Source organism: Tachypleus tridentatus, chromosome 1 (genome assembly GCF_004210375.1).
Source record: "Tachypleus tridentatus isolate NWPU-2018 chromosome 1, ASM421037v1, whole genome shotgun sequence".
In the NCBI taxonomy this organism is placed as follows: Eukaryota; Metazoa; Arthropoda; class Merostomata; order Xiphosura; family Limulidae; genus Tachypleus; species Tachypleus tridentatus.
In genome coordinates, this window is record NC_134825.1 from 49,920,316 (window position 1) to 49,944,547 (window position 24,232).

Sequence of the window (24,232 nt, forward strand, 5' to 3'; positions counted from 1 at the left end):
TTATAATTCAGCACGAAGCTTATCAAATACCAAGAACAGGCTTTAAATGTATATAATAAGATGTTTTAGGAAATAGCAGAAATATCACATGTACAGAGGTTGAAAACGTTATATCAAAACGATTTTGGGGCTGTACCACTTCGTTACAGTCCATGCCACCACGTCCGGTTGTACTCTATCTGACAACGGTGTGTTTTGGCAATGAACCTTGAAACGTAGTTTCCCTTTCAAAAGACTCCGTCATAAGGCTGTCATGCTAAACTACTGCTTTTCCTAGTCTATTTACTGTATGAGGAGAACGGTTCCCAAGCGTTTCAACTGTTCAGCCGCACAGAAATTTATAGGCGCAGTATTCGGCAACTTGACTTTCATGTCTTTGTAATGGATAGCAGAATATCGCGAATACCCTGTTCATTCTCCAGTTGTTCTAGATATGTGACGGTTGAACAGATACTTGATGGAAACAACTTATGAGTACATGACATGTATCGGTTTTCCAGACGAAAACCTTTCTTCATGATACTGTCTGGGGCAGTGAGCGGATTTCCATTGACCTTCGTGGTCATGGATTCTCATCTGTTAGAAGAACCAGAACTTCGCTTACCACAGCTGACGTAACTTATTGAAGGTCTCTTTCTCAATGGTCCTGGAACCCCAAATTGATCTTTATTTTTTTTCCAACTCAGTGATGGGCCCGGCATGGCCAAGCGTGTTAAGGCGTGCAACTCGTAATCTGAGGGTCGCGGGTTCGCATCCCCGTCGCGCCAAACATGCTCGCCCTTTCAGCCGTGGGGCGTTATAATGTGACGGTCCAATCCCATTATTCGTTGGTAAAAGAGTAGCCCAAGAGTTGGCGGTGGGTGGTGCTGATTAGCTACCTTCCCTCTAGTCTTACACTGCTAAATTAGAGACGGCTAGTACAGATATCCCTCGAGTAGCTTTGAGCGAAATTCAAAAACAAACAAACAATCCAACATTATTAAATAAAAGCGATATTGTAGTTTTGAAAATTCTAAATGCCAGCACTGAACACATCTTTATGATCTGAATGTATGAATATTTTGTGTCGAAAACGGCTGTTACATATCCTTCCAAATTTCGCTATCATCTTACTATACACGCACCGCTAAAGTATGTCAAAATGTAACTTAGATACACATTTCATATCAGCTGTGTTTGCCACATAAACTGGTGGTTGGCATATTCAAAAAAGCTAATAAAATTCGTCGATGAATAGTACACAAACGCAGAGAGAAACAAAACGTACGCAAGAAAAAGTCCAGGCTTCGAAGACAAGGGTGTATCAGAAGTGGTGACCTATTTTTATAGCTATTTATAAAAATCGTATAAAATGACGCGTTCAGAAATGAAGAAACAGAAAACCAAATATCCATTTGTAACAAGACAGTTGACTAAAGCGTGAACAGAAGCAAGGGTATGACACGCGCATGCGCCTGTAGGAAAGATTGTATGGACAGGAGACCATAGCTGGGGTACATCGGAATGTAACACATGCCATGATGTGAAAGTAACGTTTCGGTAAAGTATTTGTTAGATGAAGTATTAAATAACTTTAGACTCTAACGATGCATCTGTTGTTGTGTTTCAAGTATACACGAAAAACTAAAAGTGACTGTCAATCTGGTGAAGTAGTGCAAGAGGTAGCTGGTCACGTGCTTTAAGTTGTTTCAGCTCTGATTATAAAAAACGTACTCATGACACTCATTCATGCCTTTTTTTTTCAAAACACGGGCACGGCATGGCCAGGTGGTTAAGGCACTCGACTCATGATCCGAGGGTCGCGAGTTCGAATACCCGTCGCACAAAACATGTTCGTCTTTTCAGCCGTGGGGGCGTTATAATGTGACGGTCAATCCACTATTCGTTGGTAAAAAGAGTAGCCCAAGAGTTGGCGGTGGGTGGTGATGACTAGCTGCCTTCCCTCTAGTCTTACACTGCAAAATTAGGGATGTATAGTGCAGATAGCCCTCGTGTACCTATGCGCAAAATTCAAAACAAAACAAACCCAAAAACACGAAACCCATGAAACTGTTGTCTTATAGTTCTTGTAAAAATGTCACTATTGTTTCATACCCAAAACAGCAGTGAATATTTCACTTTTTATATAATATCCATGACACCAGTGAATGTTTATATGATAGAGGTAAATATAAATGCCAGTGTTGTATAATCTCTAACAAAAATTTAAAAATGTATTTTAATATTCACGATATTTATGAGAATGGTTATATTAAAAGAAACGTACGAATTCCAAAGTTATATAATATCTAAATAAAAACATGTGAAAATCTATTTTAATACTCCAGATACCTGTGAAAATAGTTGTGTGAAAGATTCGTACAAATGTTAAAATTATATAATATTTAAGAAGTTGGCGTTTTATGGCGCAAAGCAACTAGGCTATCTGCGCCAAAAAACCAGTAAAAATAAATAAAAATAAAGCAAAATTATTAAAAATTCGTAAAAAAATCAAGTTAAAACAAAGTCCAGTTTTTGAATTAAAAACTTAAGTAGCCTTTTAAGGGCCAATAAAAACTAAAAACATTTGTAAGGTGGAGAGTCACAATCGCCAATGACACTGTCCAGCGTGAGGGGTAAAAATGTAAATAAAACAATGTCTAAAATGGTTCAGTCGTAACTACGGCAAGACAGTAAAATGTGGACTGTTGTGACTTGAGTGTCACACAGACAACACATTGGTGCATCAGTGCCAGATAAAAGGAAACGATGTGTTAAAAAACTGTGACCAATGCATAGTCTAGTAGTTTAGTTAGGATAACTTCTTTCCGATTCTTACGAGACGGCTAAAATCCAATAGAGGGTTTTATCTGGAAAAGCTTGTTTTCACGTTGCTCACTCCAAGTCGACTGCCAACTGGAGCGGAGTCGAGCCTTTAAATAAAAGAACCGTAATGCATTTATGGAACAGGCACAGCAGTGATAGTGCCAGAGTAGACAGATTTAACTACGAGTGTCAGCGAACTCGTTCCTGCAAATACCGAATACCAACGTGGCCTGGTATTCAGAAGAATTGGATAGAAGTAGATATTAAAGAGATATGGGCAAATCGGTTTTGAATATCGGCGAGAACTGGTAGAGAACTGAAATAATTCCAGGGCCAGTAAAGAGCTAAGCGAGTCGGTATAAATAGTACGATTCGAGTACTGCTGAGTTTCTATGTGATCCAGGACAAGAGAGGGTTTGGGAAATATGGCCGTACCTTGCAATTAAGATAACCTGCCTTGATAGTAGCAGGTGGATGTGCTGATGTAAACGTCAAAATTAGGACATTGATCGGCATCATAATTCTATCTTTGCGAACGGAGATACACCTTACTGCAGAAACTCCTTTGGTGGAGAAACTGGGGAGGATTTCTGACTCGGGAATATTCTTCAATTTCCTCTCAACAATAACTTCTCGTGACGAATTAAAAGCAGCATGGGGGTAGCCTCAATGGGTATATATCCCAATGGCTTTCAAATGCAAAAGGAGTTCACTGCGTTTAGGAGTGGATGTTTCCACCAATATGTCACCAGAACGAAGTTTTTGACTGACTGAGGAGAGCCAGTAAGTCCCGCTCGTCCCTTCTGAATAAAAAAAAAAAAGAGAGATACATTTGCCATAAAGTTGTCTGATACAGAATTTAATATTAGAAAATTAGGTACAAATGTTGAAGATTGCTGCTCAGAATCTTCAAGAGGTGGTCGTTTACCAATGGTCTTTTTTACTATTTTATTTAGATTTTAATTAGGAGGATCCATAATAAAGAAAAAATGTTTCGGTGCTTACTAACTCCACCCACCATGGAGCCCTACGAGGGGACGCACTACAATGCCAAAGAAGGACACTGCAGCAACGCCAGAGTCTCGTGAGCACCATGCCCAAACACCAGCATCAGACACAATACCCACAATACCTGTTGAGAACATCCAACACTGGTACTTGTTGACTATAGCCCAAGTACCAAGTAGACCAGCCGACTGACCCTGTGGGAGGGCCACAGGAATGCCGCCCGTCTATAGAAATTCAAGGCCAAAGTGTTGTGTTGGTTGAACACTAAACATTTGCTGAATTCTATCCTTTGTTATGACAGTCAGTTTCTTACGTTTTGCTCACTCTGTATGTTTAAGTATTTACTAAATACCCATTACGTCACATAGTAAGACTGGCTGTCTGCGTGACACGGCTTCTTTATTATGATCTTATTATATTCTGTAGTGTTTAACCAACATTTTCCCAATTTTATTTTGAAAGAGCACTTTGGGTTTCATTAATTTTACTGGAAACTTTGTTAGTTTCTCTGACGGAAACAAAAACACACACATCATTCTTAGGGTACAACATGGTAACCTCCAAATGGTAGTCAATATCCATTACAAAGACCAGCACAGCTAGTCATTTTTTTTTTTTTTTTTTTGTAAATGCTAACTTATCTAATGCAGACTAGTCGCCAATTCGAATTATTCATCATACAGAAATATTTAGAGTAAAAAAATTCTAAAGGCTGCCAGTTGTTTCAGTGTTCACTATGTATAAATGGCATTGTTGGTGTAGAAATAAAGTACGGTTGTTTGGATGCTGTAAGGAACCACATGAAGTATTGTGGTTAGTAGCCCAAGGAAAGTTTTTACAGGAATTATATATATAGGAAACTGAAATGTTTACGTTACACGTGAAACGGTAGATTAACTTATCAATGACGTTAGACGTAAACGTTTACTTTATAAAATTGACACAACAGGTGTGGAAAAGTATCTTTAATTAGCACTCTTCAAATAATTCAGCACACGAGAGAGGTTCATCGCAGTCAGTTTCTTAAACACAGAAGAAACGGGTAAAAACAGTTTGACATTAAAAGACCAACCTCGGCAATATTACATGCTACATACTGGTTAATCAGTTAAAATAGAAAATTAATTTCCGAGTGTTCGTTAAATGTACCTACCGGGCGATTAATTGTCCGGCATGCCGGTGTGTCAATCCGCCCCTGAAAACAGGTTTAAAATGTGCTTTAAAAACTTCTTCCGTGATGAATCAGAATAATTTTTATTATAATTTAACTACAGGAAAAATATTTGTATTAATATAATTTTATACCTGGTATGTCAAACAGATTTAACGTTGTAAATAAATATAGCTAAGATTTTAAAACAGTGAATACAAAATTTTGCTATTAATTTGTATATTCTTTTATGATATAAAATATGGCAGTAGAATATTTCCATTTTACCTGACTAACACTTATAAACTGTGTGCGCATGTGTGTAAAATCTGCTGCTGGTACAGCGGTAAGTCTATAGATTTACAACGCTAAAATCAAGGTTTCGATTCCCCTCGGTGGACTCAACAGATAGCCCAATGCATAAATAACGAATATGATGCCGATTACAGGCGCAATGTTTGAAATAATTTATAAACGTACGTTTTCTATTTGTTCTCAAAACTAAGCGTTTGAACTGTTGACTAGGGCGGAAAAATTGGAAACTACACACTAAATTAAACTGAAAAAGAGAGAAAAAATCATTCTTAGGATAAAAAGATCATGTATTTTGGATTATACTATTGAATTAACAAAGTTATTTAGGCAAGTGTAGAATCAGAGATCCACGTGGAGATAAACTGCTCCTTACGTGTTCACTAATCACTGATTTCTCACAAGGGGTTTAACACTATGGGTTCAAATGTTAAAATTAGGCGAAATGATGAAGTCTCAAACTTAATGGACTGAAGATTTTTAAAATTTTTGTACACATTCCTGGTAACTGGTACTTTGTGGTTTTAAACCCAGAGCTGTAGAGAAACAGCATTTCATTTCTGTTTTAGCTTGCAACAAGTCATTGTTGTTTAGCAGTTTTGTTGTTGTTGTTTAGTACAGTAACTCTTCCACTGAGACGGACAGTGATTGCAAAAAAGTTATACTAAACCAATTTTGGTGTCTTACCATGCCAGTTTGTATTAATTATGGTTGTCATGTAGCTTGTTGACTTGTATACTCAAAATCGTTTTAATACGACGTACTCAACCTCCTCACACCAAACATGCTCGCCCTTTTAGCTGTAGGGGCATTATAACGTTACAGTCAATCCCACAATTCGTTGGTATAATATTATCCCAAGAGTTGGCCGTGGGAGGTGATAACCAGCTGATTTCCCTCTAGTCTTACACTGCTAAATTAGGGACGGCTAGCGCAGATATCCCTCGAGTGGTTTTACGCGAAATTCCGAACAAACTTTCTGCTCTCTGTTCATCTATATAATTAGCTTGATAATATTTGCTTTCTAATTTTCATCAATTTATGAAGTCCTCCGCTGGTACAACGGTAATTCTACGGATTCACAATGCTAAAATCAGGGTTTCGATTCCCCTCGGTGGGCTATCGGTTGAGTTAAGGCAGGTGGTTGAGGCACTCGACTCGTTAGTTGAGGGTCGCGGGTTAGAATCCCCGTCACACCAAACATGTTCGCTCTTTCAGCCGTGAGGACGTTATAATGCGACGGCCAATCTAACTATTCGTTGGTAAAAGAGTAGCCCAAGAGTTGGCAGTGGGTGGTGGTGACTAACTGCTTTCCCTCTAGTCTTACACTGATAAATCAGGGACGGCTAGCACAGATAACCCTTGTGTAGCTTTGCGCGAAATTCAAACCAAACGAAATCTAGTTCCAAATTATGATAAAGTTGTAGTTAATCAATTCGACTGCTAATTTACTGTCTTGTCTTTTGCTTTCTGGAAGTTCCTGAGACCTGTTTTGGGATCGTAGATTCAGAATCATCTTCAACTTTCGAGAATTCCTTAAAGTGTATCGTGATCGTGGAGTTAGGATCACTTGACCTGCGGGTTGAAAAACAGAAATGGAACCCAATTGTACCGAGTGCCACGGACATGCTGCGTGTATCTTAACTGCTAAGGTTATTCCTTTCATAACATGAATATGTTAACTTCTAATGCTCACCGTCAAATAATATAGGATGTTCCTATTAAACGTGCAACAGCAGCGCGTTCACGTTTCTTGTCTTCATATTCCATGAGTGAGCTTATATAACAATGTATTGTTTGTTTCTGTAATTAAGCATAAAAGCTACAGAATGGGCTATCTGTGCTGTGCCCGCCAGTGTACTCCGTCCTCGAGCCAAGGTCTGGCTCACTTCACTTTCGCTGCTTTCGTCCAGTTCTCCCGTCCTTCCTCTCACTCACAAATACACCACTCCATTTTTTGAAATGTTAAAAATAAAGTAAAAATTCCACGGATATTTTAAAACATTTCTCATGTAAGGGGACGAAGAGGAACTACAAAGTTCCTGAACAACCCAGTTGGAGAGAGAACTCTTCTGATTTCTCTCTCTCTAATCTAAACCCCTGCCACGTTAGTTTGCGTTTGCATTATCTGTGCTGTGCCCACCACGGGTATCGAAACCAGGATTTTAGTGTTGTAGGCCCGCAGACATGCCGCTGTGCCGCTAGGGAACTACATGTTAATGTAAAACGATATCTACAATCATCTACAGATGACGGGAAGTTTGATTTGTTTTTATGAATTTCTCGCAAAGCTATAAGTAGGCTACCTCTACTAGTTTATAATTTAGCAGTGAAAGACTAGAGGGAAGGCAGTTGCAATAAGTTGGTCAAAATATGACTAGCATTAGATAAAACTCCCATATTAGGCTTTTATGTGAGCTCTGACTCCCATACTAAAACTAAAAATGGGCAAACCCAACTTTTATGTTTGGTATGTAAATATGATTACTCTAAAAATGACCGCACAGAATTTTTGGGTTCTTGTACTTTTAACCCAATACAGTCTTTAAAAGCCCAAAGTCGAGAAAATAAGATGTTTGGGTGTACTGAACCAACGTGTAACCTACCAAGCTTCAAGTCCATTGAAAAATGTTTGCAAGTAGAAAATACAACAGAAAACAGCGTGTCCATTTATGTAAATGTAAATAAATAAAAAATTGAGTTCAAAATAGATGTTTTATATAAACGATAAACGGGCATCATAAATATTCGCCCCACCGTTCAGGAATGAAAAAACAAATCCTTGTTAAGTGGTGGTACGGAAAACACAGATTTAAAGAGGGGCTGGTATGCCATACCATTACCTAAGTAGCAATTGAATAATGTTTGAAAGGACCAAAGTACCGGATAAGGATCCTAACGGGTCATATATTACTCAACGCTAATCGTGATTTAAAGGAAGTGAAGGGAATTAGAAGAACTTAATAGATTCAGTTCATTTTTCATCTCGTTTGGAACACGTCGAATGATTGGACATTTGATGAGTGGTTACCTCCTCATACTCATTCCCCCGTATCTACTCATTTAGAGTACACTGATTAAGATAAGTTGGTTGAAACACAAGTAAATTATATCTACATCAACTCAAGATTTATTTGCTCATCATGAACTCTCGAGAAGATATAAAGGAAATTCTAGAACAGATAGAGGACACTATTGTTTGCAAGTTTGTAAAAGTTTTATATTTGTTTGTTTGTTTTTGAATTTTCCGCAAAGCTACACGAGGGTTATCCGCGCTAGCCGTTCCTAATTTAGCAGTGTAAGACTAGAGGAAAGGCAGCTAGTCATCACCACCCACTGCCAACTCTTGGGCTACTCTTTTACCAACAAATAGTGGGATTGACTGTTACATTATAACGCTCTCACGGCTGAAAGGGTGAGCATATTTTCTGCAACAGGGATTCGAACTCGCGACCCTCAGAATAATCACCATTATTGTAAATTATGTTATTGTTTGTACGTTAAAATACATTCGTATTAAAAAGGAAACTGTATGTGTGTTTTTGTAAGAAATTGTATGAACAACTAATCCTTTTCTTCTCCACTTTTGTTTTTTTATACCAAGATTGAACAACTACGATGTGGAAGCAACTTGTAAGATAGCTTGGAACTAATTCGCTCGTCGTGAACCCTTGATAAAATACCAAGAAAGTTCCAGACTAGAAAAAAGACTTAATACTATTTGAAAGTTTGTTAACCCTTTGTGTGTAAAATCATTATTTGTAACAATCGTTATTATAAACTGTATTATTGTTTGTATATCAAAATATATTAGTGTCAAGAAAGAAAACTGTGAAAACATAAGGCTTTGCAAAGGTGTTACTTTTTTTTAATATATATGAAGGTTTAAATAATGTTTTTGTAGCTTCAAGTATCTTAGTTTTGAAAAATGTTCCCCTTTCTTTGCTAATCGCTTTCACGAAAGTGAAAGAAAAAAAGTAGTGGACAACATTTAGGTTACCAGATTTCCATAGTGAAAAACTGGGGTATTTTTTTTCACGCGGAATGATACTGTATTAGCTCTGAAAGAGCACCCTCTTCACCACTTGTTGAATAATTTGATGTTTATTGTATTGCGTTTTCAGACAATAAATAAAGACAATGTATTTAAATCTTATCTAGTTGAAATAATAAAAATAAAAATAAAAAACGCGCTAATGTTCCAAAAATGTTCCAAAGTTGTCTTGAACATATTCAAAGTTTCTTTTTTGTTGTTTCTTTGTCGTAACAAGACCAGCCTTCAAATCTCAATTTCTGTAGCTAACAAGTGATAAATTAGGTTTAAACAAAAGTGCAACAGAGAAATAATGAGAACACCATCATGTAATCCGTTTTTCTCAAGCGCTTCTCCGAGAAAATTCTAAAGAAGTCGTAGACAAGAACAAACCGTTAATATGAAATTATATATTGTATTTAAGCTGCGAAACGAATTCTAATAAATCATATAAATGGTCCCTTTTTGAATTTTACGCCCTCTCTCGCTAAACAAAATGCCAAATAATGTTCAGAGTGGTCAATTAAAACCTCCAATTGATTAAAGAAAAGTAAAGAAAGTCTTCTTATCTCCCCAGCCAGTACCACTGTAAACAAAGCTAGGAAGCACAGTTCAACGCATAGATAATTACAAGTTGTCAAAGTATAAACGATCATAACCATTTGTTACCATCGGGAAAGAATTAAGATTTCTGAAGACAAGTTCTCTTCTCTATATTTAGATAATTAGAAGAGCATTCGAATGTAAATTTGCCTTGGGAAAGAAACTCTATAGACATACCTAAGTTTGACCTCTTTAAAATATATTTGTTTTTAATTTTACGCAAAGCTACACGAGGGTTATCTGCGATAGCCGTCCATAATTTAGCTTGTTTGTTTTAAATTTCGCGCAAAGCTACAAGAGAGCTATCGGCATTAGTCGTCCGTAATTTAGCAGTGTAAGACTAGAGGGAAGGCAGCTATTCATCACCACCCACAAGCTATTCTTTTTCCAATGAATAAAGGGATTAACCGTAACGTTACATGTTTCTAGTTCATTTTCAGGTGTAGCTATTTAACTTTACTTGTTCATGTATAGCCTGGCTGAAAGGGCCAGCACGTTTTATGTGACGGGAAGTCGAACCCGCGACCCTCGGATTACGAGTCGAGCACCTTAACCACCTGCCCATGTCGGGCCTGCCTAAACATTAATCTTTATATAGTTCAGTATAAAATGTATCATTATTTGTGAAGGAGCAAAAATGAGATTTTAAACGATATGTATATAGAGTATTTGAAAAAGTCTTGAAACATGATTATTCATGGTAGATCTGTATGCTTAAGAAGAATGAGTAATTTGGTTAATTCAAGAATGATTACGATGTACAGAAGCTAAATTTATGTAAAAATTGTTGAATAATGTATTCCAGGAATTTAACGCTGGCATAACACATCAAGATTGACTGTATCAATGTATATTAAAGTGCAGTGAAACGAGATAATAGTAGTATATCATATGGATTTCAACATGGAGTAATACGTAATAAATATGTTTTGTATACGGATACCAGATATGAGATTAATAACAACACAGCCTGAAGAGAAATACTGTGTTCACGCGAGATTTAACTGCTCTTATTTAAATCATTGTTTTTTTTAAATGAAAGTAATATTCCAAATACTTCTGTATTTCTATCTTGTTTTATCTTATCATTATTTCGCATTATCTCCAATACACTGATCAGTTCAAAAATCTATTTAATTATTATTATATAGTGTGTTTAGTAAAGATGGCAGCACTATCGCATTAGTGGTAAAACATTTAATTCCATAAAAGAAAGGGAAACCCTTATTTTATTATTTCATATATTTAAAATGATGATTTTTTTTTTGCAATTCTGAGATTTAATAGGTTAGGATTGATTAAGAGTATAAATAAAGAGTCATATTAATAACCCGTTGTAGGGTTATGGAGGTTCCCACAATGGCTTACAATACGGTTATGAAAAGTCAAATTCTGACTTCCTACTGGGTTTGTGAAGAGTCGCTTAATTACCTGCTGCAGGAGTTATGAAGAATCATATAATGGCTTCCAACAGAAATAAGAAGGATCAAATATTGATTTTCCACTGGGATTATAAGAGTCACGTATTAATTTGTTACAAGGTTATGAAGCAGCTGTTGCAGGATACTTTTCATATTACTGTCGATAAGCGTATTCAAAACATTTACCAACGGAAAAATTCCAGTCAGTCAAAAATAAGATTGTAAAATAAATTAAAGGATGGGAAACTTCATATAACCATAAATGTTAGAGAATCTACAGAACTGGCCAGTTCCATGATGTCAGACGAAAAGAAAAATATTCACTTGATAATTTTCATAAATTTGAGAGAACTTTATAGAAAAAATAAAGCGATACCATTATCATGCAGTTACCAACGATCGAGGAAATATCAACTATGTTAGTAGGTGCAAAACACCTTGTGATAACTTTGTTTTTTGGGTATTGTAGCTTGATTATGTTAACTTTAGTTTTTGGATAAATTACAAGCTTCTACTGTAAGCTCTAGATATTTGGATGTCACATATAGATGATACTAACTCTAGCTTCTGGATGTTACAAATACATGATGCTGTCTAGTTTTTGGATGTTACACGTTGATAATGCAAGCTGTAGGTTATGTACATTTGAAACACATTTTGGGACATATTGTCTTCATATGCATGTTTGAGTCAAATTCCTCAAGTGATGTCGAAGCATATATAATATTTTGATTTAAAGTTCAAACTAGAGAAAAGCATTACTTTAGATTGAAGTTAGTTGTAAACAGGTATTTAAAGAAAGAATTACGACTTGACAAAGAAAAAATGTCAATATTGTTTGCCTTAAGTAAAATTATTCGTTCATGATAACAGTGTTAGATCAGAGAACTTATTCAGCGCATGGTAAAATTACTTGCAAGAAAGACGTTTTCTAGGTATTGTCACTCACCTTGTTAAAAACGTTTTACAACAGCAGCTATGTCACATTCTCTTCTTGTAAAATATGTAGCATGTTTATAAAATCATGTTAGCAACGTAGCATTAGATAAACTAAAATAGTTATGTAGCACGTTTCAGTTTCTACCTTACAGACGTTTAAAAAAAACAAACTCGGTATAACAGTGTTTTTACAGAGTATATGTACCGACATTTGTAACAGTTATATGGCTCGATGCAAAACTATTGGTGATATTAAGCCTTTCTTGCCGAGTAGAAATGATTTTCACTTCGTTGATGTCATTGTTTTAAAAAATATTTGAATTGTAGAACAGCCATGTTGCGTAGAATACGTAGAAGTTACTAAAGTATTCAAAAATGTAAAAATAGAGTTCGTGAGTTTGTATTTTAACCAAATATACCTTCCCATATAGAAAACATATCTAAAATCGTCCAGGTTGCTCAAAGTATAGTAACAATAATGATGCTTCATTTCCATAAGAATTCCCGAGACGTCTTACCGAAAACTGAATACAGAATTATTTCAATTGATTAACAAGCAACATCCTTTCTTGTAGACTATAATTTCTCACTCTTTTAAAAATTCAAACTGCTTCCTGATACTAGAATTACTAGCATTATAATCATTTCAGTGCTACCACAGTTCATTAGATAGCTAAGTTTAATAAGTATTCCTAATGCTGCACTTAGTGACAATGGGTCATTATATACCTTGAAACAATTTGAAGTTTTTCTCAACATTGAGAATTTAGAAACATCACAAGAAGCTAATTACGTCCACAGTCTGACAGTAATGTTGAACGCATTGTTCAGGCTGTTAAAAATGTTTTAACTATAAAAAAGTGGTAACAATCCATACTTAACAAGTGTGTAAATTATCGTAATACACCATAAAGTATTATCTGTTTACCTGCACAACAGATCGGTTATCTGGCTCTAATAAACTTTTCAAACCATATAAAGACAGTGTGGTGAGGAGGAGATTTATTTCCAGTTATTTATCTGTATTCTGCCCACCGTGGGTATCGTACTCCGATGTTTAGCGTTATGAATCCTCAGAGCCAGTTATTTAACTGGCTATCTGTATTCTGCCCACCGTGGGTATCGTACTCCGATGTTTAGCGTTATGAATCCTCAGACTAACTACTGAATTACCAAAAGAGGGTGGAGAGCATGAACAAAGAGAAAGAAAATGTCAAAATAAACCTAAGTATCACAACTAGTAAGAATATTAAAAACACACGAGTTAGTTATAATTCATTATCGGAATTCTACGTTACAATAATGTTTCTATTTCTCTACTGTCTATAAGTCTAACTAATAGAGATAAATATAGCAGTTCCTGCAACTGTTAGTCCAGGTAGTGAAAGGATTTAATGACCTGTATAGGTAACTTAGAGTAAAACTTCCGTGTGAAAATCGGGACAGTGAGAAATAGAAATGAGCTCCTTGTATGACAACTTCCACTAAACAGTGCACCGGTATTACAATTAAGTAACACATAACCATACACCAAGGAAAGGTTTTGAAAAATAATAATCACTAAACTGGCTTGGGAGGTTTAAATCATTAGATTTGGTATAAAGCAATATAAAAAAACAAACATAGAGTGACCTACTTGACAAAACGCGGGAACCAGTTCTTTCACTGCTTCTGTTTTCCTAAGACCGAAAAAGGAACAGTTGATTGGCACCTGATAAACACATATATCGTATCTGCCGAGCGCATTCGAAAACTTTTATTCATATTTCAATGTGTAACAGTATGTTTCATTACGTTAATTGTAGGAGGGGCTTGTACAGCTTGATGAAGTGTTTGTTTGTTTGTTTGTTTTGAATTTCGTGCAAAGCTACTCGAGGGCTATCTGCGTTAGCCGTCCCTAATTTAGCAGTGTAAAGGAAAGGCAGCTAGTCATCACCACCCACCGCCAACTCTTGGGCTACTCTTTTACTAACGAATAGTGGGATTGACCGTCACATTATAACGCCCTCACGGCTGAAAGGGCGAGCATGTTTGGTGCGACCGGGATTCGAACCCGCGACTCTAGGATTACGAGTCGAACGTCTTAACACACTTGGCCATGCCGGGCCCTGATGAAGTGTTAATTACACAAATTGAATTCACAATCTATAATACTTGTTCTTTATGAAAGCGTGAAAAGATGGGTATTATTATATAACTAGCGGAATTGATAAAAAACTGTCTACCCTCATCAGAACGGAGTTTCATTTCTATACGGACATTCCATAATAGAGACAACTTTTGTTTCAACTTCCACCACACAGACTCATGTGAAGAAATCCAGTATTAGCTTCCAATACTTTCGTATAATATTATCTTGTTAAGAAAATTTGTCAATATACGAAATTTAAACTATATGTTTCAACTCATCAAAACACGCAAAAAAGAATAGTTTTCATTTTTTTTTTAATCCCATAGCTGTATATGTTATACAATTTCAGTGGAAGATTTTTAGGCGCGCTATAGCGGTTCATCCAATGGCTCTGAATTTTTATAAATTGTTAGCTTATAACTCTTTCATCTCTTCAACAATATGAGATCTAATTACAGTTTTGGACTTAGGACGTCAAAACTTTCGAGTATCTGACCATGTTCAAGGCCTCATAGATCAATTTAATCTAATCCTGCCTAAGAGAATTCCAGTTTGAGGGTAGTCTGGTAGAGATCCTGATCACTTATAAAATCGAATCGCATACACGCGAGCCCCACGCTTGATATTACTGGCGGACAAAAATATAACTAGCAAAAAGTAAAAATTATAATAGATAAATTTTCTCTAATCCTGCCTAAAAGAATTTCAAGTGACGAGACTATTGAAGATTCTCTCTTGTTTGAGCACAGAAGTAAAAAAATTTCTTGAAGTTGTCTCCATAAACAAATGTCAGATTATGTACGTATCGTTTGTTTGTTATTAAGCACAAAGCTACGTAATGGGCTATCTGAGCTGTGCCCACTACTGGTATTGAACGTTGTAAGCACGCAGACTTTCTGCTGAGCGACTGTGGACTGAAGACTTGTGTATACTTGTTAGCATAATTTAAATTAGCTGGGAATGTGTAGGAAATCATACTATTACAAACTGTGCAATAACAAAATTTCTGACACAACGTTCTCTGTAAGTTGTATTAATAAACAAATAAGAATAAACGCAGCTACGTCATTTACCCAAAAACGATAAAATAATTCTGTCTTTGAGACAAATTGCAGATCGCACCATAAGATTACTGTATGTGTTGAACATTTGTGCGTTAAAAGATGTTAAATCAACAACATTTTCCTGTTACGCTGTATATTTGGCGTTATATAATAGTTTTAAATGAACTCAAAACGTTTCGAGACTAGCTGGGAAGAAAAAATGGAGACTTGAAACTTCACAAAACGCAATTGAAAACCTAATTTGAAGCAAAACTGTAACACTTTGTGAAGCCATATAGACCTAAACTAAACCAATGATAAATGAGTTAGGTTGGTTGAAAGCAAATACTTAGATTAATTAGAAAATTTTCCTGGATTATTGTATGATTTCCTGACTGTTTACATGCATAACTGGTTTGTTTGTTTCGAATTTCGCGTCTATACGAGAGATATTTGCGCTAGCCATCCCCAATATAGCAGTGAAAAACTAGAGAGAAGGCTGATAGTCATCACCACCTACCGCCATCTTTTGGGCTACTCGCTTAACAACGAATAGTGGGATTGACCAAAACATAACGCCTTTATGGCTGAAAGGGTGAGCATGTTTGGTGGGACTGGAATTCGAACTTACGACCTTCAAAGTCTTTCAAACTGTGAGTCCAGCACCCGAACCACTTGGCTATGTCGGGTGGTACACAAATGGTAACACAGTATTAGCACATTTATCGTTTTTAACTGTTTATGTACAAAGTAACTCACATGGTCCACAGCGCTAACATCCTTTGATCGTATACGCTGACTTATCTGTCCACTGTTTACGTAAACTCTATTAATAGTACAAAATAATTCATTTCCTGACAAGTTTATAGAAATAGTGTCAATAGTTCCCATTCAATAGCATCGTGACTACTTAAGGAAACACTGTCATTCCTATACAAGTGTTATCAAGATGATAATAACAACAGAGCAGGTTTATATTATTTGTCTCCTTACTTTCACCACCAAAAATGCTTGCCCTTTCAATCGTGGAGGCGTTATTATGTGACAGTAAATCACATTATTGATGAAACTTTGTAGAATGGACGGCAACTGCCTGTTATGGAGACACAAGTGTAGAGGACGACGTTTCGAAAGTCTTCCGCCTTTCGTCTTTAGGTCGAAATGTCATCCTCTATACTTGTGTCTTTATAACGGGTAGTTGCCGTCCATTCTAGAAAATTTCATCATGAATACTCTGCTTAAACAATCTATCAGAAAAAAATCGCATTCAAATTGCAAACAAGCGATGTTTAGTTACCTCCCCTTCATTGCTAAATTAGGGCTAGCTGGCACCGATAGGCGTCGGGTAGGCGCGAAATTCAAACCAAACGATAATTTTACTACAACTGTCATCTCTATTCTATTCATCATGTATTCCAGCAATATGCCCTTAAAACACCCAAACTCTGAGTATGCATACAATTCGCGGATGATGTTGAGGTCTGAAAAAGTGCCTGCACCCCATCCATAGCAGCGACAAATCTACAACCATTTTAAAATAATATGAAAGAATACTGCCAGAAATTATATATATATATATATCGTATAAAAATATACCTTACAAAAATCAATTAGTAACATTCACAAGACAAACAAGACATAAAAAAAAAAGACTCTTCGAAATTATGCATGACTGGAACACTTCTCCAGACCAGAACTTCAGCAAAATTCCTAGGTTTAACCTTCGACATGAAGTTAACGTAAATGAAACATACAAGTAATATATACTCTTCAAAAAAAGAAACGCAAAAGGGATATTTTTGTTATTTTAAAGAGAAATATATGTAATAACGTTACAAGCTCAGAATATGTGATGTAACACGTGTTAAGGCACTGATTGTCAGACCAAAATAACAACAAAAGTTGTGCACTTTGAAAACGGAGGTAAACATCGGATTTTTTGCCAAAACGCATTCGTGTCCAATAAATTTGTTTGAGAGATCTGCATGTTCTGCACGTGCAACATGTGCAAAATCCCTATAAAAGTGACGGGTTCTCGGTTTCCATAGCTCAGTGTTAAGTCACCGACACGCAATACAGTTACGCCAAGACTGACTGAAGCACAACGCAACAACGCCATTGGTCGGTTGGAAGCAGGCGAATCTCGATCAGATGTTGCCAGAGCTGTGAATGTCCACCCAAGCACCATCACAAGGCTATGAAATCGTCACCAACAACATGGATCAACTGGTGACCGTCCACGATCTGGCAGACCTCGTGTGACCACGCTCGCACAAGATCGCTACATCCGGTTACGTTACCTTCAGGATAGGACCACCACTGCGACGTCTACTGCCTCAACCATACCAGGGCTGCGTAGGATTTCCGATCAGACCGTACGCAACCGTCGACGAGATTCTTAGGCCCCATGTGCAACCCATCATGGTGAACGTCAACGACGTTTTTCAACATGACAACGCCCGTCCTCACACAGCCCGACTCGCCACTGTCTTCTTGAGACACCACAACATCAACGTTCTTCCCTAGCCCTCCAGATCACCAGATTTAAACCCCATCGAACATCTTTGGGACGAGTTGGACCGACGTCTGCGACGGCGACAACCTCAACCGCAGACTCTACCTCAGCTTGCAGCAGCTTTGCAGGCTGAGTGGACAGCCATTCCACACGATGTGATTCGTCATCTCATCGCTTTCATAGGCAGGAGATGCCAAGCAGTTATTGATGCTCACGGGGGACATACTCGTTATTAACGTTGAGTGACGTTAAACTTCACCTAGTGAGCGTGGACTTCGCCTTTGCAGACTTTGGATGTCCAGCAGTGAATGTGCAAAGTTTCACACATGTCATACAGAACTACCCGGAATAAACTTGTTAACAATATGTCTCAAATTTTGCCTTTTGCGTTTCTTTTTTTTTGAAGAGTATATTAACAAAAGTTTGAAAACGTATAAATTGTGCAAGAAGTATAAACGGGGAAAAATCAAGAAACTCCACCAGATAATATAATAATAATCTACAAAACATATATACGACCTATCATTGAATATACATGCCTAGTACGGTTAAACATAGCACCCAAACACATAGATAAACCACAGTCAATACAAAACTCAATAATTACTGCAACATACAAAGTCCCTGTAACACATCGTCTAGAATTATACGCAAATATACAAACCATAACAGATACTGTTGCACAATTCTCTTTCAGTAAACTGGCAAAAAAAAACAACAAAAAAACAACCTGCTGTGTAAACTTGATCGCTACTACATACATGATGGAAGTAGGCTTAAGTACCTATCTTCTGTTAATATACATTTTAAAAGTAGATATCTAATAAGGCCATCTACTACTAGACTATACAAAATACACAAGTTTTGAACTAATATGATAACATTTAAAAAATGATTTTATATGTAAAATGTTCTTGTGTTAGATAACTAGTGAAATGTGTTGTATATATACCGAACTGTTCGTTTAAGACTTTCCAATACAGGACATTAGCGATATAATATGCAACACAAGAATGTTAATGAGGATACCTACGTAGATATTTGCCATGGAGGGAGTCAAAACAAATGTGGTTTACTCCGATCCTCGTGTTGTATCATCATAAACATTCACCAACACTACAATACAGAGAGGAGAAAGAAGTCCATGTAAACCTGACCCTCCCTGGTATTGAATGACCAAAATCCCGATAATGAAAAGAAAAAGCAACTGTCATCATCATCATCATTTTTTTTAGTTTTTCTTGGGATTGCAGCGCAACTCAGATGATGTATGAAACTTGTATAATGCTTGTAACAGTCTATGGTTAGGCTTAGATCATCATATGCACCTTAAAAAATTTCAAGGGTAAAATAATGTTCACTGAATCTTCAGCAGTTCACCATTACCCTTCCAGTTAAGTAACGATCAACTGTTCATTGCTCCCTTGTAATATACTAAATATATGACATTGCCGCTTGTACCTTTAACATTCAAATTCAGTTGTGTATAAATCACACAAAAACACGTGATGAATATATAAAATACCTATAAACATAAGTTATGGAGACCTCGTTAACGAAGAGAAGATACTTAATGAGATTTGAGCATGAAAATCGAGTGAGAAAAGATGCCAGTCATAAAACATGGGCTAAGTTTAATTCAGCCATGATGAGGTACAGAAGCCCCTCCAAACTCGTTTAAATCTACTTCATCTCATTTCCGTCTTCGTTTTTAAATCCAACTTTATTTTGATAACTTAAAATAAATAAAAGCAAAAACTCATTACTTTTTAATCACTTAATTGCTGGTTACGATCTTTGGTGATTTACAAATAAACGTTGATTAAGTTGATTTAACATTACACGTCCTAATGTTACCAAACAATTTGTCAAAATACGTTTCATCCTTTCGATATCACCTTTTGAAGAATAAATTTAATATTATATTGTCTCAAGACTACATAATTCACCTTACAATAATACTCGTAGAGAGGTTAGACACTATAATAGAAACACGTTTATTTCTATATTTCATTTATTAATGTGGGTTTTGTCCGAGCAGAAAATGTAGCATTAACACGACGTAGAATTCATAAAACAAAGTGTTGTGCACCAGACAAATATATATATTACGTTTTGTCCATCAAATCCTCTTCTAATAAATGGTGATGGTTGTGGAGATATGCTTCAAAAACTGGTTTTAAGAACTAACCACAGAGTCTCGATAAAATTTAACTCGGATGACTGTGAAGACCAAGTTCTAAACGACATCTCCTATTTTTTGAACAAACCAAGCTTTAATGGTTGAATAAATATATGAAATGGTGCAACACATTCCTAAAACAAATAAGCTCTGTTTCTTAACATAGTGTTATTCATAGGGCGAATGTGGTCTACAATACCGTTTAAGTAGTAATTTACTGTCACTTTGCTCTTTAGCAAAATCATAGACGTCAAATCTAAAAGCTGCTCATACCATCACATACCCTACGTCATATTTAACTGATGGCATAGAACCTCCAGGAAAGTAAATTTCCTGTGGTTTCATATAAACACACTCATCTGATGAGAAAAGCCACACTCTTCTATAGCTTTTCAATTCAAGTTTTATGTATCTGACATAATTTTAGTTGAGCCCTTGCATATTCTGGTGTTATTAGAGATTTATGAATGACATATCTACACAGTAACCCATCTTGTCGAGCTCCCATCTAGTTGTTTTGGCAGAGGTTGTTTCTATAAGCTATTGTAAAGTTCTGAGCACAGTTTTGACACAAGTGGTCTTTGGTTTTAAGTGCTCGTCTGTCACGATCTGTCAGGCTGTTCTTTCGGCTTCAGTCATGTTTGACTTACGTAATCTTATTCTTCGATGCCAATGCTATCATTAGTTTTGACACTGTTCCTCGGGATACACTTATTACTTTAGGCGTTCGAGTCTATGAGGGCACAACTGTTCATTTCTAGTCATGCAATACTTCGGAAATATGTCAGAATGTTTTAGCTTGTCAATTTTAGAACCTTCCTTTGAAGAAAAAAACTATTTTTTTCCCCTCTTAGCATTACCAAAACTTAGAGCTGAGAAAATGTCAGGTGGTTTTGCCCAACCCTGTATCCACTGGGTCTCACAATACAGCTTTCACAATTCTACTAGTTTGAAATAAAACATCATCTGCCACAGAATGACGGTCTGCAGCGCTTGTGGTGCGCATTAACTTCAACATGTTGCCATTTATAACTGAATCATACATAGTTGTAATCATAGTAACCTTTGTCAGTTTGAAGTAAGCCAGCGTTGAATCTTATACTGATGTCTCTGTCAATTTAGAAAGCGGACAAGATATTGTTTATTCATGAATAGGTAAGTTGTGGGAACACTTTAACAGTAACAAGTTATTGTATTTCAAACAAAGAATAGAAACATACAGCTTGTAATACCAAACACAGCTGTTATTCTGAATACCGATTTCTATTAATTATCTTGGTAAAGGCGGCGAGTGTTTTGATCAAAATAAATAATACAGATGTTCAACATAAATAATAGTTTATCACATATAAACGAACGATTACCTAGTTCATCCAGTATGGTGTGTAGTAGAAAGCAGAATGACCTGACACGAGAAAATCACGGCTAGCATAAATACAACTTGAAACAAGTATTTATAACCACAGTTAATGTTCAAGTAGCGAAATAATATAAATAACGCGTAATATTGGTTTAAAACAAGGGTAGAGTTTTTTCAAAAGATCATTTTTTAATTTTTTTACGGTGGAGAATATACATTAATATGATAACAATTTTATATTAAAAAATGAAACGAACAACGTTTTGACCTTTTTCGCTCCTCTACGTAAAATATTTTCTCAATCCAAACGAGCCGTTTTTACATATATATTTGCTTGCTACTGTATTTTAATGCTATTACTGCATTCTTCAAAATGAAAACTACCACTCTAGGGTACAGGCGTCGCTAGATGCTTAAAAGAATCAGGACTCGGGTCCATCTGCGCGGGAATTTTGGGCGTTTAAGTATAATACCGATCATGGTTTTCTGTTCTGATTTTTCAGTATAACGCTTGAAGATTCGAGGCACTGTGAAATGGAATCAGGGCATGAGCACCACGTGTCTGCGCCTCTGTTTCTAGCACTAACCTTCCCAAAGTTACAAGTACTTAGACTTAAGCTATTGAAAATTGAGTATCCGATAACTAACTTCCTTTCACATAGAAACAAACTAAATTGTACAAAGAGTATAGCACATTTTAGCATTTACTGACAACTCAGTGGTAATGAAACAATTTTTCGAGCGGTAAAATCATCTGTTCTTACAACATGCTTCTATAAAGCATTGGGAGAAAATTAGGGGAAAATATATTGCTCAAAAAATTAAAGAAATAAGTACATAATTTCAGTATATTTTTGTCATAACAAAATTTATGTATGAAAAAGATATCCGTTCGTCTACAAGTATATTTTTTAAGATTGCGAGTGAAGTTTGAAGCAACTCAAACGATACTCACCTCACTCAAGGAGAATACAATTCAAGGTACCTTATATAAGGATGTTCCCTGAAACTATGCATTCCTTATTAATTCTCAAAACAAACCCAACATGGATCTTTTGCGGCTTGTTTTCTCAGTGTGTACCTGTGTACACACAAGCAGTCAGGTGCCATCTGACAGAGAACAAGGTGGCCAGAGCAGTCCAGATGCTGGAGAGTGGCCAGACCCAAAGAAGGGTGGCACAGCGCGTCGGTGTGTCACCAAGCATCATCAATCGACTTTGGCAATGCTACCAGCAGACGAACTCTTAAGGCAGGAGACCAGGTCAAGGCCGCCATCGCTGCATAACAGCCAGAGAGTACCGCTACATCCTGTCTACCGCTCTGCGGGACAGGTCAGTTACGGCTCGGTCACTGTAAAATGACCTTCGGCATTCCACTGGAACCCGTGTGTCGACCCAAACAGTTCGCAATCGTGTGTACGAAGGACGCCTTAGAGCCAGACGGCTTGCAAGAGGCATTATTCTGACAGCGCGACACCGTGCAGCCAGGTTGGAGTTTGCTCGTCAGCACCTGGACTAGGAACTTCGTCAATGGGCCACCGTGCTGTGGACAGACAAGAACAGGTTCACTGTGTTTCGTAATGATGAACATGCAAGAGTGTGGAGACGCCGGGGAGAGTGATTTTCCGCCTGTAACATTGTGCAAGTCTGCACTTATGGAGGAGGTTCTGTAATGGTCTGGACAGACATATGCTTGGGTGGCCGCACGGACTTACTCATACTCGACAGGGGTGCTCTGAACGCACGACGATATAAAGACGAAATTTTGGAACCCATTGTGAGGCCTTTTGCTTGTGCTGTCGGCGATGGGTTTATTCTCATGCAGGTTAACGCGCGAGCCCACGTCGCCAGACTGTATATGAATTTCCTTGACGAGGAAGGAATAGAGACTTTTGAATGACCCGCCAGATCTCCAGACTTAAATCCAATTGAACATTGTTGGGATATGTTGTCGAGGCGTGTTAGTGAACGCCAGCACCCACCTCAGAATATAAAGGAACTCCGTCAAGCTCTGGTAGACGAATGGGCTGCCATACTCCAAGATAACATCGATAGACTGATTCGAAGTGTTTCAAATATTTCTTGAATAAACGCACGTAAACTGTTTAAAGTACTGTTTCATATGGGATATCAATTTTGGTGATATTGGTCATTTTTTAAAATTTTATTTGTCCATGTTTTACCGTTCATCACACATTAAAAAAATGGATACAGATGGAACTGAAATGAGGCAAATTATCTAAAAAAATAAAAATATTATCACATTTGGAACACCGAGATAAATTATATTAGAAAACGTACTTGTTCTTTTACTTTTTTGAGCAGTTTATTTAAGATAAGTAAACAAACAATTGAGTTTAGGTATTAGACTATTTTCATTACTTCTATCAACGTTTCAACTTTCGCCTTGCTTATGCCGTTTCGCCTAGCACAGTTCAGAAGAAATATTAAATTTTACAATAATGTTTTATGGCTAACTGACTTTAGACAGAAGTACACAATAAAAAATGAAAAAATATTGTTGTAAACAAGTTTGTTTTGTTTGTTTGTTTTTTGGAATTTCGCACAAAGCTACTGTGTTAGCCGTCCCTAATTTAGCAGTGTAAGACTAGAGGGAAGGCAGCTAGTCATCACCACCCACCGCCAACTCTTGGGTTACTCTTTTACCAACGAATAGTGGGATTGACCGTCACATTATACGCCCCCACGGCTGGGAGGGCGAGCATGTTTA

The 24,232-nt window shown here is 36.8% G+C and overlaps 1 protein-coding gene across 4 annotated transcripts in view; it reads right to left on the reverse strand.

Moving 5' to 3' along the window:
* The window catches only part of LOC143247975 (puratrophin-1-like), a 216,870-nt gene that overhangs the window by 104,713 nt on the left and 87,925 nt on the right, over positions 1–24,232 (reverse strand). Inside the window, exon 1 of one of the 4 annotated variants that reach the window (XM_076496504.1) lies at positions 13,908–13,989. The exons of the other annotated variants lie outside the window; for them this stretch is intronic. The gene's annotated coding sequence lies outside the window, so the exon portion shown is untranslated. Of the gene's footprint in view, positions 1–13,907; positions 13,990–24,232 lie in introns of those variants that run through there. 4 annotated transcript variants of the gene reach the window in all.